The 17877-nt window shown below is 43.1% G+C and overlaps 1 protein-coding gene across 6 annotated transcripts in view; it reads left to right on the forward strand.

The window, feature by feature from the left end:
* The window catches only part of ARHGEF39 (Rho guanine nucleotide exchange factor 39), a 244906-nt gene that overhangs the window by 41735 nt on the left and 185294 nt on the right, over positions 1-17877 (forward strand). Inside the window, exon 1 of one of the 6 annotated variants that reach the window (XM_085871061.1) lies at positions 137-401. The exons of 4 other annotated variants lie outside the window; for them this stretch is intronic. The gene's annotated coding sequence lies outside the window, so the exon portion shown is untranslated. Of the gene's footprint in view, positions 1-136; positions 402-17877 lie in introns of those variants that run through there. One more of the 6 variants, XM_085871062.1, reaches the window with a different exon arrangement.

A 17877-nucleotide genomic window follows, 5' to 3' on the forward strand; every position in this document is an offset into this window, starting at 1 on the left:
TGGAGACCAATGTTAGCTTGTCTGTAATAATCGACTGACCCATCTTACACCTATCTCTATAATAATGGACTGGGCCCTCTGCAATCTGCTGCTGACTTGTTGGATTCGGTCACATGGTTAAGTGGAATGGAAACTGATGGTCTTACTGAGAAGCCGTGTCACTTTCATTGTAACTACATTGTTGTTTTCGAATACAAATGAAAGTTCTTCAAAGCTCGTCAAAGAGTATTTATTTGTTGTTGGTTCATTTGGAGTTTGGCTGGTTGTGCGGTGAAGTGCACGGACAGTTTGTACGTCAAGACTGCGTGCCATCAGGAAGGCCTCGGCCCACTTCGGAGCAGTGAGCATCCACGTTGGTCGGCTGACACCTGGTACTTGAGTAACTTGACGCACCTTGGTCGGTATGAATACTTTCAACACTCGGCATACCCATAATTAGTGCACTTGGCGATTGACACGCATACATGGTGATCGAACGCGGTCGAGGGAATGTTACCAGACTAAGGAAACGTTACATGTTACAATTTGTTAATAAATACTTGCAATATTTGCAACAATAATAATAATAGTAGTAGTATCATATGGCAATAATAATTACGAACATGTAATCCCTACGCAGGCCATTTGAAGCACACCTGGGCTTGATGAAAGGCAACCTTAATACTCAAGCAGCACAGCAGGCAGTGTGCAACAAGGCGATGAAGACAAATGAAAATTTGATCAAATGGACCAACGGGCCCACTAGTTGCTCAAAAAAGTTGGCCCATTGACCTACGGACCGCAGTGTAGCATTTGGCACTGCTTTTTATGCAGTGGGAAGGTCTGTCTTTCACAGGCTCTGCCCACTGCAGCTTCAGCTGGAAGTGCGTTTTTACATGTAAAAAGAAACAAAATGTATATATATTCCAATGGGGTACCTTCCAGACTTACGAATAGTTTTCTGAAATGTAGCCATTCAAAATACTTGCAAAATTTCAGACTTTTATGAGAGTAAAGTAAAAGGTTTATGGTCGACACTATGTGTTAGCTCCAAAAAGGGCTATTCATATTCTTTAATACTTTTAAAAAACTCCAAAACAGAAGAAGAGAAGAAAAAGTAAAAGTAGGCCTCAATGTTTTGGGTAGCATTCTCCACCAATCGATAGAAGGAAGTAACTGCAACAAATGGATGCAGAGTTTATCAGACCCATTGGCTGGTAATTGTGGGGGTGCTGATTTGTGTTCAGGGAGTTGAGGCGTAAACCTACGTGTGCCGAGGGTGGACAAGGAGGCCTATGTGAGAGGAATCTGTGAGAGGGTAGAACATCACCTGTGGTCAAGTGATTCTCGTCCTGCTTACAAGGGAATTCACGCATTGCATTCCTCCAAGCCCATCCCTTGGTGTACTGCAGTTAAAGCAGAGGGTGGTGGGCTCTTGACAGAGGAGTCTGAAGTGAAGACCCGCTGGACCGGTTACTTTGAGTGGCTGTACCAAGCTGATCCACGAGCTGTTGAGTTTGATGTCAGGAATGTTACTATCCCAATTGCTGACCCTCCAATCAACTGTGATCCACCTTCATTTGTGGAAACACAGACTGCGGTGAACCAGCTTAAATGTGGTAAAGCTCCTGGGATCTGTGGCATCCATGCTGAACTTCTCAAGGCTGGTGGAATTGCTGCACTCGTGTTGTTGCATGCAGTTCTGTGCTCTGTCTGGAACACAGGCATCATCCCACTGACTGGAAGAGGGACCTTGTTGTCCATTTCTGGAAAGGGAAGGGTGAGTGCCAGGACTGCAACAACTACCATGGGGGGACGCTGCTCTCAATGCCGGGAAAGGTCTTTGCTCGTATAATTATTTACAGGGTTCGCCACCATCTGCTTGAGCATCAGCGTCCAGAGCAGTCAGGCTTTACACCAAAGAGGTCAACGATTGACCGTATCCTTGCTCTTCGGGTCCTCACCGAACGCAGATGAGAGTTTCGGCAGGGGCTGCTTGCAGCCTATGTTGACCTCTGTAAAGCTTTGATTCAGTGAATCGGGATGCCCTCTGGAGGATTCTTGGTCTTCGTGGGGTGCCACCAAAACTGATCAATCTGATGTCTGAACTATACTCTGGTCCTGAGGGTGCTGTGAGATGTGGTGATACCATCTCTGACTTATTTCCAGTTGTTACTGGAGATTGTCAGGGGTGTGTACTGCCCCCCACACCTTTCAGCACTTGTATGGACTGGTTTCTGGGGAGGATGTCGAATAGATCAAGCTGCGGTGCATGATTTGTGAATGTCAATATCTCTGGCCTTGATTTCGCAGATGATGCAGTCATTTTTGCGGAGACTCTGGATATACTTTTGGCGGCCCTCAGGGTGCTGAATGAGGAGTCGGGGCCACTGGGATTATGGGTTTCCTGGGTCAAAACTAAGATCCAGGCTTTCAATGACATCTTGGATGCTGCTGTCTTGTCTGTACCTGTTTGTGGTGAGGATGTTGAGGTCACGGAGAGATTCACTTACCTTGGCAGTGTATTCATGTCTCTGCTGGCTGTGAGCCAGAGATTAATAGATGTCTGGGTCGGGCCTGGAAAGTCATGGATTCACTGGATCATGGGGTGTGGTGCTGTCGGTTCCTGTGCAGGAGGAAGAAATTCTGAGTCATAAGGTCCTTGGTGCTTCCAGTCTTGCTATTTGTATGTGAGACTTGGGCTTTGACCAGGGATCTGAGACGGAGACTTAATTCCTTTGGTTCCAGGTCTCTTCGGAGAATCCTCGGTTATCGCTGGTTGGACTTTGTGTCCAACGAGTGGTTGCTGAGATAGACTCAAATGAGGGCTGTTGCCTGCTGAATGGACATGTGGCTCGTTTTCTTGATGCTGATCCTGCTCACCAGATTCTCTCAGTGAGGGAGTCTCATGAGTGGAGGAGGCCAATAGGCCGACCATGTGCCTTGTGGTTGCAGCAGGTTGATCAGCATCTCATGGAGATGGGGATGGGCCAGGTATCTGCCTGGGGGATGGCCAGATGGAGGCCCCTGGAGTACCGGCGGAAAGTGGACGCAGCGACATGCTGCTCCGGCTCTTACTCGCATACCTGACCTGACCTGATTGGCTGGTTATTGTGGGGGTGCTGATTGGTTGTTCATTGTCTGTTTTTGCTCATCATGGTTCATTGTCTTCGGTGTGTTTATAACTGTGATTGTAGGTGTCAGCTTGTGAACAAGTGAGAGCTAGATGTCGCAAATGGGTAGCCTGTTTTCTTGGGGGGGGGGGGGATGGCTATGTGATGTAAATGTATCTCCATAGCTTCTCTGATTCTCCTTGTGTGCCAGTGATTAATAGATGTGAGAAGTTTGCTGTCTGACCATAGTACGTGATGATTACTATTCTGTGCATGATTAACTGCAGCTGATTTTTCCTGTTCACCTTGTCTATTATGTGCTTGGTGTTCTTTCAGTCTGGTGGTGAAAGTCCTCCCAGTTTCACTAATGTAAACTTTACCGCATTCACAAGGGATGCGGTAAACGCCTGGGTGGTAGTTAGGAGATCTTCTCCCTTATGTGTATGAAGAATATATTTGAACTTGTGTGTCAAGCGCTGACATACTGTAATGTTGGCAGTGTTGAGAATTCGCTGAATGTGGTTTGATGTACATCTAATGAAGGGGAGAATGACACATGCTCTAGCTTCCGGTGTAGGATCACAAACTTTCGGTAGTTTAGTATTGATCTTGTGGACGGGATAACCTTTGACTTTAAGGGCAGTTGTGATGTGGCATCGTTCACGCTTCAGGTTGTTCTTGTCGCTAATAGTGTAAACATAACGAATATGAGTGCTGCTCACGGACTGGATAGATGAAGGATGATGAAAAAAGCAGTAGTTGAGGTCGTGGTCTATGTGAGTTGGCTTCCTGTATACCTGTGGGAGGGCTTGCCATTAGGAGACTTGTTGAGAATGTCAAAGTAAATATACTGTTGTTGCTTGACTTCCATGGTGAATTTAATATTGCAGTGCTGATTAAGGTGCTGAAGCAAAGATTGAGATTTATCTTGTTTTGTTGCCATATCACTTTTGCTTTGGAGTTTTTAAAATACAAAGAATATCCATCCATTAGGACCATACTCTGTGCAGAGCGTCGGTGCTGCCTAAGCAGTCTCCTTGGCTATTGGGCACAATCCTGGACGGGTCGCCACTCCGACACAGTATACCAGCATGCTGGCACTCATTTTGCCGACCTCGGAAGGATTGCAGGCAGAGTCGACCCCACCTGGTATTAATTTAACAACTGAGTGGGATTTGAACTCAGGATCCTCGGATCCCAAGCCCACCACCCGAACCATTAAGCCAACACCAGACATGTGCAGAATATGAACAGCTCTTTTAGGAGCCAATGCATGGTGTAAACTGTAAACCTTTTACTTTATTGTTATTCCACCATGGAAACTTTTAAAAAGCACTTATTTTAAGAGAGTGTTTCTTGACCTTCAGTTTTACTTCACACGTGGGGACAAAATTGAAAGATAATTGTGACCTACATCATTTTTGTTTTGAAGTCAACGATATTTGCTCATTAAACAATATCCTTTTTGAAAAATTGTTTTCATTTGGCACCAAAATTGGCTCTCTATAGCAATTGGAACTCAGGGTACGACTTTTTAAAGTTTCCAATGTCACGCAAAAAGTTCATCAACTCTTTCTCAGGAACCCGCTTGACCGAGGAAGATACAATTTGAGCTATCAACCCTCTCGTGGAAGCGAACGAAACAGCCGAGTTTAAAAGAACAGAGATTTTGATGTCAGATCTCACGTTAAAGTGTGATGATTTAGTATCGACTGACCCCTTTTCTTTCATTTTGCCCCAATGTATTGAGGCTTTGTTTTGTACAATGCTGCTTTCAGTGGCAATAAAAGTTATTGTGTAATCCCAGTTTAAAAATTGTTCCTTGGGATAAATGGGAAATATTTTGTGTGAATGAGCCTACTGTATTTTACGTTGGTATTTTTTATTTTATTTTAAAGTATCTTTGTCATGAACACTTTCAAAATGCTGTCGAAGTGTGCTATTGAACCACAAGGCAAAAAACAGAAAAACTGGGGCTCAATAGGATGGGTCTGTTAAAGGATACAAGTTCTTTCCTGTATTTTAAAAATATTTTCACATTGAGCACTCATGGTGTAGTTTGTACTTAAATCACATTGAGGGCAAGGATGTTAGGGGACAACAGCGTACTTTAACATGAATTACAAGGACCATGGAACACAATCGACAAATAAATAGTGTAACGTGTAATGGGCTTGAATTTGGATTCTCACCATCATGAGCCGTCAGTTCAAGTGATGTGAACGCAGAATTGGCCAATCCGAAGTAATGGTTCAATCAAACCTTGGCCTTTAAAGTTGAAATGCTGTCGGTGTTTAATAGTTTTTTTTTATTGCTAGGCATGAAGACTCTTAGAGGAAAGATTAGTGAAGATTTCCTCCTGACCTCATTGGCACTTTCACCTAGGTTATTTGTTTAAAAAAAAAATAAAAAAATGCATTGTTTCCCGAGCTTGTTCTCCATGTTGCTTAATATATCATCAATGTGTGATTGTTTGTGTTGGTATCAGTGATGAGGAGAGTAATCTGAAAATTGTCATCACAATCAAGTTAGTCATTCCAAAGTTATGAGCAAAAGCAGCCAACATGTACCCGCATTTGTTTGTGATGTTTTATTTACACACACGGATCAATGATCTGTAAATGGTTCCTCAAAATAATTTTCTTCCAGGGTTACGGGCAAAAATGGTGTATTTGAACCTCCACACTCCAGTTTGCTAAAATTGCATCACAAGTGAGAATTTACCATCGGGGAGAGATCGGTGTTTAATAGGGAAGAGATTTTTCTTAAAATGCATGTGGCCCCAAGGTGCAGTAGTGGTAGGGCAGAGGCCATTGGACCGGTACAGAGCTGGCAAGTGACTGCAAGACCCCCAACATGCCTGTGGTGAGCACGAAACAGATTATGAGACCGACTCAACCTCCTGTTGTGAGATGCCAACACAAAATTAGCACTTTTTGTGGAATTAAAAAAAAATCAACATCTGATATTTTTCTTGGAGCATGGAAAAATCTCCATAGGTTTTCATCCATGGGAGAGGATTAAATTCCTCATTGATTGTCCCACTTAGTGTAGAGAGAAAAGCGATTTCATAAAGATGATGTTGCTTGTACCCAGAGTGCTCTGGGAAGTTAAGGCACTTCCCCCAATCTCAGCGTTGTGTTTGTGTGTAAAGTCAAGTCTGTGGTTGTCTCATGTATCTGTGCGTGTTATTTGTGTTGCAGCTCCAGCATGAGCCTTAAAAACAGAAAAAAAAACTTATGATTGAAAGAGGGAAGCAGCAATTAAGAATAAGAAGAGAGAGTTTCATTGATGTGATCACTCGACTTGTTTTGTTAGCAATCAATGTTGGCTTTTTTGAGCATTGTGTGACAATTAATGAACCTTTGCAAGTGTGCTGCTGCTTTATCAAATGTAGGTTGGAAGTACGATGCTGCAGGTTGAAGGCAAATTAATGACCTTCCACAACCTCTTTAAGTACTATAAGGGTATATAAGGAAACGTAGACACAGGAGAAGGTTGCTTGCCCCATTCATGCCCCATTAACTTAATCTCTCATTTTTACTTGTCTTCCCAATAGCATCACAATCTTAAGGCCCGGTCACACCTTGACGTTTTAGCCAACGTATGCCGATTTTTGAATTTTTTTTCTAAAACGCTGTCACACGTTGAATACGTTATGGGTAAGTTTTGATAACATTGAGAGCACGCTGAAAAACACTGCCATACGTCATTGTACGTTGGCTTTAAACGTTGTACTTTTTGGTTGTCCTCAAATTTTTTCATGCTTGAAATTTCATGACGTATGCCGGCGTATGACTCACACGTTCCGCTACGCTGGCCACAAGTTGTATGCACGGTCTGCGATCGTTGACAGACGTCAACACATGCTACTTATAAGTTAATCATAAGTTGAGACACGCCGAGGTAATGTTTAGCGTACGCGAAACTTATTTCTAACCTATGATTAACGTGTTGTTGGCACGTTACGCGATCGTTGCCACACGTCGACAGACGTTACTTTTAAGTTACTCATAGGCTGAAAGACGTCGGTATAATGGATCGTCCTTGCATCAGCGTCTACGGCCACGGACAGGACACTTATCTGCAGCATTCTTCAAACTTTTCTTCGGCATGATGAGGATGTTCACACTTCGATGTCTAGCTTGGCTATGATTCCAATTGTCCATCGGCAGCGTCTATTTAAAATAGTCGAGTTTGAGCGTTTTAACACGTTCAGAAGAAACGCTTCAAATTTCCAAACCCCAGCGTCAAAAAACAAAGGCGAGTGACAGCAATTTAAATCGTTCATTGTAAACAATGAAAATAGCTGAGTGGTACCGTTTAAAAGTCGTTGAGTGTAAAAAAAATCCAATTGTTGAGCGCAAGCGTCTACTTTCAATAGTGGAGATGCAGCCATTTAAATCGTTGAGTTTATCATTTAAATCGTTAAATCGTTAAACGCAAGGACGATCCATCATAAACCACACCCTCCCCCTCACACTCACCTACTGCTGCCAACATGAACAAACTACTACTAATACTGATACTGATACTGTTACTGCTGACATGGACATCGACTCAAAAAGGACTCGAAAACACTGTTGGGTTCCCCTTTTATGAACACCATTTTTATATACCAATTCCCAAAACCGCTGGGAACACGTCTTTATATGGCAGTTGTAAGCTAGAAACACGTTCATTTATTTTTTTTTTGTCGACCGGAAGACGTCATTGGAATACGTCTACATACGTCGATGTGTGTTGGGACTACGTAAAGGTCCATTGGGACCATACTCTGTACAGAGCGTTGGTGCTGCCGAAGCAGTCTCCTTGGCTATTGGGCACAATCCTGGACAGGTCGCCACTCTGACGCAGGATACTTGAATGACTCAGTCATCCCAGCAAGCTGGTACTCATTTTGCCGACCTCGGAAGGATGGCAGGCTGAGTCAACCCCCTGGTGAATTAATTCAGCGGGCAACGAGGCTTGAACTCAGGACCCTCGGATCCCAAGCCGCCACTCTAACCACTGAGCCAACACCAGGCATACTACGTAAAGAATTGGTTCAAAGCACGTCAAACATTAGTTAGAAATAAGTTTCGCGTAAAAAAGACATTACCGCGATGTGTTTCGACTTATGAGTAGCTTATAAGCAGCCTTTGTGGACGTGTGTAAGCGTCCACATATCGTGTGTAAAACTTATCCCCATCGCATGCGGAACGTGTGTCATACGCCGAGTACGTCGTAAAATTTTGAACATGTTTAAAATTTCTTGACGTACTCTACTTACTACGACGTATGATAGCGTACTTTAGCGTTGTACTCACGTATACCAAACTTACTCATCCCGTATTTGACGTGCCCCAACGTTTTAGACACATTTTTCTTAGGTCGGCATACGCTGGCAAGATTGCCAAGGTGTGACCGCGATGTTGACACTTCCATTTCTACGGCAGTTATGATTCGAATCGTTGTGCATCAGCCTTTTAATAGGCTACGTCACGACATCGTCGGCGATGCGTGCAATGTGCTATGCCTAAGTTAGACTATCGTTGGGCATCGGTTGTGTAGGCCGACAACAGGTTCAGCATTCGTTGGTATAAGTTATCTATAACACAACGAAACGTTCGTTACCAATGCGTTATACATAAGACCAAGTCGCTATGAATACGTCCGAATCTTTAAAAAAAAACATCAAAAGTTCAACGTAAGCCAGCGTTTTAGATACATTTTAATACGTTGCCATCGCTGGCTAAAACGTCAAGGTGTGACCGGGCCTTTACTGTCAACCTAATTCAATTAACATGTATTTCCCTTTCATAACTGATCTACTTATACCATTTCCACCTGTATAAAACACAATGTGTATTTGTGTATTTGTCTGTCCCCCTTCATAAGGACAATTTAAGTCGGGTTTTAAATGCAAGTCTTTTAACATGACTGTGTGGTCACTGTAGTCTATTTTTCAGCTTAAAAAAAAACCTCTAAATACATTCTTCATAAAAGAGTAATTGCATCTCTTCTACTGGAAATGTAGACTGTGACTTGCAAACCAAGCCTCAAGAGTGGTGTACAGAATCGTTTGAAAATTACTGTCGTGTCCAGGGGGTTAGCCCCTTCCTGGATGGACAACTGAACGCTTTCCCTTGGAGGTGAACAGCTGAGATTCTAGGGAGATTATGTCTCCTACACGTCCAAAAATCCTCCCTTTCTTCTGGCACTTAGCTCTATGCTCAGAGATGAGTTTCTGAAGCTTGGGGTTCACCAAACTATGTCGTCACTGCGTGGGAAAAGGTACCAAAAATGGTGCCCAGCCGCTCTTTGGGCGGGAAACATACAGGAGGCCATTCGGGTGGTGATATTCAACACCAGGGCACAGAAACCGCCATGGAGCTTCTTTAATCGATCGCACTTGCTGACGCCACTCCTCTGCAGAATGGCGCCTTCTTCTCCCCCGATTGCCCAACACGAGGCTTCAAGACGCAGTCTCACACGACTCAGCGTAACAGTCCATGGCTGGCATCTTGTTCCATCCCGTGGGCAAATTCACCTCATCAGGAACATGAGATTCGTGCAGCCTTCTTCACTGTATCGAGGGAAAGCCAGCCGTAATGCCCTTCTCTTCGAACCGCCGATCCTGCGTCTCTCACTTCTGCACCGCTCCTTCTTTGTGTCCTGCTCCAATCCTCACTCCCCCCTCTCTCTGACGTCCTGCCCATTAATCATCCACTCCAGGAGCGTGGTTTTCTAATTGTCATTCCTGGAGGCAGGGTTTTTTGCCTGCTTGGACGTGCAGCTCAGTTGTTGTTTTAAGGATGTTTCCTTTTTCTCACCGGTCTTGGAAATGCAAAGACATAGGAAAAGGTCACGGGGGGGGGGGTGAGGGGGGGCAATCGCAAACTGGGAGAAATTAGCCTCCATCCCTAACGAATTGACACAGCACCATTCCCGTGTGGTGACACGTAACACTTAAGCTCACAGTTTCCCGACTTAATTTGCATCGAGATGTCTCCTACACGTCCACAGACCAAGCTACTCAATACAATCCTCCATTTTCTATGAAATTCCTCCATCTACCCCACAAACGTAACAATACCAATAAATACAAGGCATAGGGAGGTGAAATTTGACACACGTGATGTGTAACGCATACAGAGTAAAATGATTGTTTATTTACGTCTGCAGGATGTCTAATAAATACAGAAGATATAAGCACACCTGACACTAGACCGAGGCTTCAGACTTTGGCACGCTCACGAGGCTGTACCGCCAAAATGAAACGTCCCAGAAGATAAAGAAAATAGGGTGACATTTGTGACTAAAATAGTAAAATAATGTTTCTTTCTCCGAAACATCATACCTTCCAGTCTCTGAATATTTTAAATGAAATGATTCCAACCCGTCATTTTTGACGGACTCTCATATGAGTAAGTATGTAACAGGAAATATTTCCAGAGCTCCAGCTTATAATGGTCTACCTTTTGAAAAATACCATTTGTATTTATCAGACCTAGTTATGTGACCTTTTAAAAATTGGATCCAATCATCATATTCTTAATTTACTAGTTTTGAGGGAAAAACACACCATGGAGCAGTAAATGAGTCTTTGTGAATTATTTTAAGGTTTTTTTTGTGGAGGTGCAGGGTTAGTCGATTCATTAATATAATATTAATTAATTATCTTTCAAGGAACTTCATTTCAATGCAGGAGGAGGCCATTCGGCCCATCAAATTGCATGCACAATATGTTTGCCAAACTATGGTTGTTTGTCCATGCTTGATCATCCTTGGAAATGTTGAGCATCAAGGGAAGCAGCACATCGGATTTTTAAAATCTAGTTGTATGAATTGTTCGGGGTTTGAACCGCCGACCTCCCAGACTCAGGATGCCCTCTCTAACCATTGCGACACCGAGTCTGGTTAATCATAAGCCTCTCATTGGTTGTGAAGTGCAAAAGATGTAAATTTGTTTCATAATTATTGCTGATAAATGTTAGTGCGTTTGCTATATAGATATTATATACACACGTATACAAAACTTGTAGGTCCATCTGCTTAATATAACTTAAATTTTTAAAAATCGAATTTAACTTCATATATTTTCACAGTTACTGCTAATATTGTAATTTAACTAGCTGAAAGGTCTCTTTTTGTGAAAGACACAGGCATGAGAAATTTGTACCATTTGGTGCATCCATCGTGTGGGAGCGGCAGCATGAAGATTTTTTTTTTTATCACCACCAGAGCATGGTAATAATGACTCTTCTTTCTGTTTCTGTTGCTTATGAAATTCTGTTTCCGGATATGTGCTTCATCTTACTTTAATTACCTTCGCCAGAGGAGAGGGTATTGCATTTTGGTCCGTTTTTCTGTTTGTTTGTCCGCACAGAACATGGGTGTTTTTCTCTGCAACCGCTTGTCGGATTGAGACAAAATTTTCACCATAGGAACGAATACTCATGTAAAATGTTTTGATGATTATTATGATGTCATAGGTCACATGGTGTGGCAGCATGTTGGAAAAAGGAAAAACTTTGGACCTCTTTATCTCCGAAACCGTACCAAGGAAAAAAAAAATGAAACTTGGCACAAGGCAAGTACTTTTGGGGGAAAAAAGAGTGATTTTTTGAAATTGATGTCATCGGCCTTCATTATGACAGCATAATTGCATACTTGGAATGCTACAACCCGATCACAATGAAATTTTTGAGGGTCATCGAGGGATAAATTGGTCCACAGAAACATTATTGGTCCACATGAGCCAAAACATTACGACCACCTGCCTTATATGCTGTTGGTCATCCGTGTGCCGCCAAAACAGCGCCGACCCGCCGAGGCATGGACTCTACAAGACCCCTGAAGGTGTCCTGTGGTATCTGGCACCAAAACATGAGTAGCAGATCCTTCAAGTCCTGTAAGTTGTGAGGTGTAACGCCGTGGATCGGACTTGTCAGTCCAGCACATTCCACAGATGCTCATTCGGATTGAGATCTGGAGAATTTGGAGGCCAGGGCAACACCGTGAACACTTCATTATGTTCCTCAAACCATTCCCGAACAATGGGTGCAGTGTGGCAGAGCGTATTATCCTGTGGAAAGAGGCCACTGCCATCAGGAAATACCATTGCCAGGAAGGGGTGTACCTGGTCTGCAACGATGTTTAGGAAGGAGACGTGTCAAATTGACGTCTACATGAATGGCCGGACCCAGGGTTTCCCAGCAGAACATTGCCCAGAGCATCACACTCCCTCCATCGGCTTGTCGTCTTCCCACAGTGCATTACTTCCCCAGGTAAACGGCGCACACGTACACGGCCATCCACGTGATCTAAAAGAAAACTGGACTCATCGGACCAGGCGACCTTCTTCCACTGATCCAAGGTCCAGTTCCGACGCTCGCTTGCCCATTGCAGGCACTTTCGACGGTGGACAGGGGTCATCATGGGCACTCTGACCGGTCTGTGGCTAGGCAGCCCCATACACAGCAGCGTGCGATGCACTGTGGATTGTGACACATTCCTCCTGTGACCATTAAAATTTTCTGTGACTTGTGCCACAGTAGACCTTCTATCGGTTCGGACAAGATGGGATAGCCTTCGTTGCCCTTCATGTGGATATATATATATATATATATATATATATATATATATATATATATATATATATATATATATATATATCCCTTTTGAATAAGGCTCACTTGGCTGCTTGGAAGGGTTTGAGGGTAGAGGAGTAGCAGCTGAAACCCGAATCCTATCCAGGTTCCTCCTGATGACTTCATCTTTGCTTTTTATCCCCCGCCGCGTGGCAGAAGGGGGATATTGTTGTCGTCGGGCTGTCCATCCGGCTGTCCGTCCGGCTATCCGTCCGGGCATCAACATTTATAGCTGTGAGTGCAATAACTCATAAACTGTTCGCCATATCGATTTGAAATTTGGGTCACACATGTACCACCTGAAAAGGAAGAACCCTATTGATTTTGGGCATGGCCGGATCCAAGATGGCCGACTGGGGCGGCCATATTCAAAAAAATTTTTTTTTGTAATAAATGGAAAACCGCTTATCTGATTTCAATTATTTTTGGTTGCTACGTTCCTCACCCCTGGGGAACTTTTTCGAGACGATGACCAAATGGTGTCTTGTTTCCAATTCACCTCCCTCATTATCTGGAATATGTATGACCTTTTTCATTCAATGGCGGGGGATTCCCCATCTCTAATGGCATATTTACTTGTTTGGGTTCCTCCTGATGACTCCAATGCATGACTCTACCTATTTGGTCTTCCATTTGATTTTAATTGAATTTATTTTAATCCCATTCTGAATTAAATTGTATGAGAATTTAAAAAAACGTCATGGGTCAGGTGTCCAATCAAAGCGGAGTTGCATCAAAGCGGAATGTCTTGGTGCCCGGTCATCACTGCCAACAGTTATAAACTGAGAGTTCTAGTTATGTCCATTATTAATTACGTAACACATGAATACACAAACACCACACAAAGCAGTCCTGGTGAGGGTCTGCAATCTCCGATTACTCTTTTTCTTGTTTTCTTATAGTTATGCCTATTACTCCCTTAGTTTTGGGGTCTCAGTGGATGTCCTAAGGGTGGGTAAGAGGTTTCATCATTTCCTCGATGCAATTGTGATTTTGACTTTCGAGCTGTACAAAACTGCAACCAATCCGGAAGTAAACACAATCATGGGTTTGGCAGAAACATTCGCTGGTTCGGTAAATATCTCGATACAATTGTGATTTTGATTTTCCATCTGAACGACCCACTTTTATCCATGCTACGTTGGGTGGGTGGCTTCACAAATTCCTCAATACAGTTATGATTTTAATTGTGATCCATACGAAGTGTTTTGTATCCACCCTTTCTCGCCGGCAGATTTGTCTGTATAGGTTGTCACATGAGAACGGCTTCTATATTCGTTTACCTCATGAGTGTTTGTATTTTGTTACGTTAATAGCATTGAGTTAACTTGTATGCCTGGTGTTGGCTTTATCGCTAGAGTGATGGCCTTGGGATCCTAGGATCCTAAGTTCAAATCCCACTCGGCTGTTGAATTAATACCAGGTGGGGTTAACTCTGCCTGTCATCCTTCCGAGGTCGGCATAAATGAGTGCCAGCATGCTGGTGTTCCGTGTCATAGTGGTGACCCGTCCAGGATTGTGACCAACAGCCAAAGAGACTGCTTTTGCACCACCAATGCTCTGCACAGAATGTGGTCCCAATGGATGGATTAATTTGTGATTGGAATGAAAATATTGAGAGTTTGCATTTAAAGCAGAATGAGGACATGATGTGAGGGTTTCCACCCATGGCATTTGCAGATTCGGCATTTGCAGATTCGCCATTGTAACATCATAGAAATATTACCCACCTTACTTATGTTGGGGTCAGCTGCAGTAAGTATTTTTTCCAAAATCCTTCATGAAGCGGCTGTCTCTGCCTGACGTTTGACTGAAGGTGTTTGAGGAATGTGGAATATGTCGGTTCATGGTTTGGAATTCACTGTTTCCACATGGTGGATTTGCTTTTGGTCTCCCTCCCATGCATGGCACGGATATCTCGCTCGTGCATAATAATGATTGTGGTCATTTTTTTCTCATCCAGTTCCATCTAAGGCAGATTATGGTTTCAAGATGGTAATGTCAATAAGTATCAATGGTTCCATCTCTGGCAGAAGCTGATTGCAGAATTAAAAAGATTTTTTGCAGGCCAATCTTTGTGAAGCAACAGCAAATGTGTTAGTCTCTCCAATACTGAAACTGGTTCACCAATTTATTGTCTCGAGATATACAGACAGCAACACACCCTGCTTGTGTGGATGAAAAACTGGTTGGCTCAAGGTGGAGTCAACTGCAATTTATAGAGTCGACGCTTTTCCATGGAGGCTGAGAAGTTGCTTCTGCAGATCAAAAATAAGAGGGTCTTAATACACTGTCTTGAAATATGCTATCCTCCAATGGTACCCTTCGCATGGAGGTGAAAATGCTGTCCAGGGCAACTTGCTGCTTCTGTGCACAGAGAAAATGTGGCAACTAATCAATGCAATGAAGAGGAGGGTCAGGAGAATCAATATCCATCCCTGTCCAAAAAGAGCACTTAAGATTCAACTACTATGTCACATCATAATAAATAATGGAACTCCTTGACTTAGACATACTTAAGTTACAGAGTAGGCTATGCTGTTCTTCCTTAAATGTAGTATTTGCTTCCTAAACTGAAAAAGAAAAGAAATGCTGGCATACATACATACATATATCTACACATATACATACATGCATATATATATATATATATATATATATATATATATATACATACATACATACATACATACATACATACATACATATGCATGCATCTATATATATATATATATATATATATACAATATACATGTATATATATATATATATATATATATATATATATATATATATATATATATATATATATATATATATATATACACAATATACATGTGTATATATATATATATATATATATATATATATATATATATATATATATATATATATATATATATACACATATACACACATACATACATACAGACGTACATATACATACATCTACACATATACATACATGCATATATATATATATATATATATATATATATATATATATATATATATATATATATATATATATATATATATATATATATATATATATATATATACAATATACATATATATTTTTTTATATATATATATACACATATATCTACACATACATACATATATCTACACATACATACATATACATACATGCATATATATTGTAGTTTCTCACCACTCCGATGTGCGGACGACCGCTTTTAGCTAATTCACGGCCGCACGCGCCCACCGGACGTGGCAAACCTCGTCGCAGCTTTCGGATCAACGCCGAAATCCAGCTATGGGTGTGTTCTTAATCACACCATAAATCAGCCAACTATTCTGTCAGCGCGCGACAGGGTCTGATCGCCGAATTGTCGATTTACCTAAGTATGCGCGCAGGCAGAAATGCTGGAGATTTACACCTCAACGGGACCTGCTTGGAAACGAGCCGCTTAAGCAGCTCGCTCCGTTTGCCGAGCGGTGTATATCACCAGGCCCCGCCGGATCCGATTACTTTATCGGCTATTTGAAAGCCCGTTAATATCCCGAATGCAATACAGCAGCTCAATCGAGTGAAAGGACACAACGAACCGGTCAACATTCACACAAGGACATTTATTTATACACGTATGCAATCAAACACGTATGCAATCATACCGGAAGAAAGCAAGACAAAGAGCTACAGCCGTTCTATTTATTATGTACACTTATTACAATTCTACTTAAGGACATGGCGCCACAACGTTCATACAAAGAAAAAAACCCCAGGAAAGGAAAGGGCAAGAACTGAACCTCGTGGGCCTTTAATAGTTCACGGAGCTGTGAAGACCGCAGGAGCTCCGAGAGGCCACGCTGGTTACCTGCCACCTTCGTGGTGACTCGCTGGTTGACCCTCGACGTTTCGTCGACACGGTAGTTGGCGCTGCTCGACTTGGTTGGCCCAAGCCCCGCCGTGCGGCGTAGTGGTTCGGGCCTAGTTGACGACACCTCCGAGGAACGAACGGGCCTTTGCTCTTTCGAGAGTTGATGCTCTTTTAAGAGCCCGTCCGTTCCTCAGCGTTGGCGATCTCTCTCCGGCTTTCTCCACCTTCACGCCGTTCTGCGCGGCACGTCAGACTTTGCTGTGCTCCGACGACCCCGACTGCCCTCCATTGGACTCGAACATTGCCGTGCTCCAAGCTTCAGACTTCCACTCTCTGCAGCTCCCCGACAGACTCCAAACCCCGACAGACTCCTTGCTTGGCGTTCAGCGCACCTTTATATGGGGTCCGTGAGTGAGGTCTGATCTTTCAACCCTCGCTGGCTCCGCCCCTTTTGATCTTTTTGATCCAATTTCGACGCGAAGCTCGGAGAGAACGGACGTGCTAGAAATCATCAGCTCCCGCGTCTGTCAGCGGAGATGGCGCTCGACCATGGGATTCGTCGTGGGTGGCGAAAAGATGGCGGCGTTTGTGGAGATGAAGGTGAGGCGATGTTGTGGTTGCTCTGTAGTGGGGATGGCGTGGTTGTTGAGGCAGTTGTGGTTGGTGCTGTGGTGGTTGTGGTTGTTGAAGTAGTGCTTGTGGTTGTTGAAGTAGTGGTTGTTCCAAAATAAAGATAGCAAAAGAATAATGGCTGACTCAAAGATCACAGCCCGGTTACACGAATAATTTCCTTTAGACCTCGGTGGGGAAATCTAATCTGAACACACAATTATCGACATAACTGATCTCTGGGAAGCCTGAATGGTGCTCTGTTAAATTTCCACAACCGTAACACTACCCCCTCCCCTTTTCACAGACTCGTCCCGAGTCGTCGAATTTTCGTGTGCCTTCATGTGTAAGTTTTCCTGAGTACGATTTACCTTCGGATCCCTGAATAAACACTTTTCGTCCAAAAAATCCTTATCATTGGTGGAAACAAACACGGACAACGAGTTCTGATTCCACGGCTGAAGCTGGCACCATCGGACGTAGCATTGCCCTTCACACCAAAGAGAACACAATTCCCCGTCCGGCTTGCATACTGCATGACCATTAACAAGGCGCAAGGACAAACATTTCGTAGAGTGGGAATATAATTACCATCTCCAGTTTTTTATCACGGACAACTGTATGTCGCTTTCCCGAGAGCCAGAAGTTTTGACACGGTGTTTGTACGTCAAAGTAGACACGTGCACAAATCAGGGG

This window comes from Eptatretus burgeri, chromosome 2 (assembly GCF_056783735.1).
Source record: "Eptatretus burgeri isolate ZD-2024b chromosome 2, Ebu_testis_v1, whole genome shotgun sequence".
NCBI classification, from domain to species: Eukaryota; Metazoa; Chordata; class Myxini; order Myxiniformes; family Myxinidae; genus Eptatretus; species Eptatretus burgeri.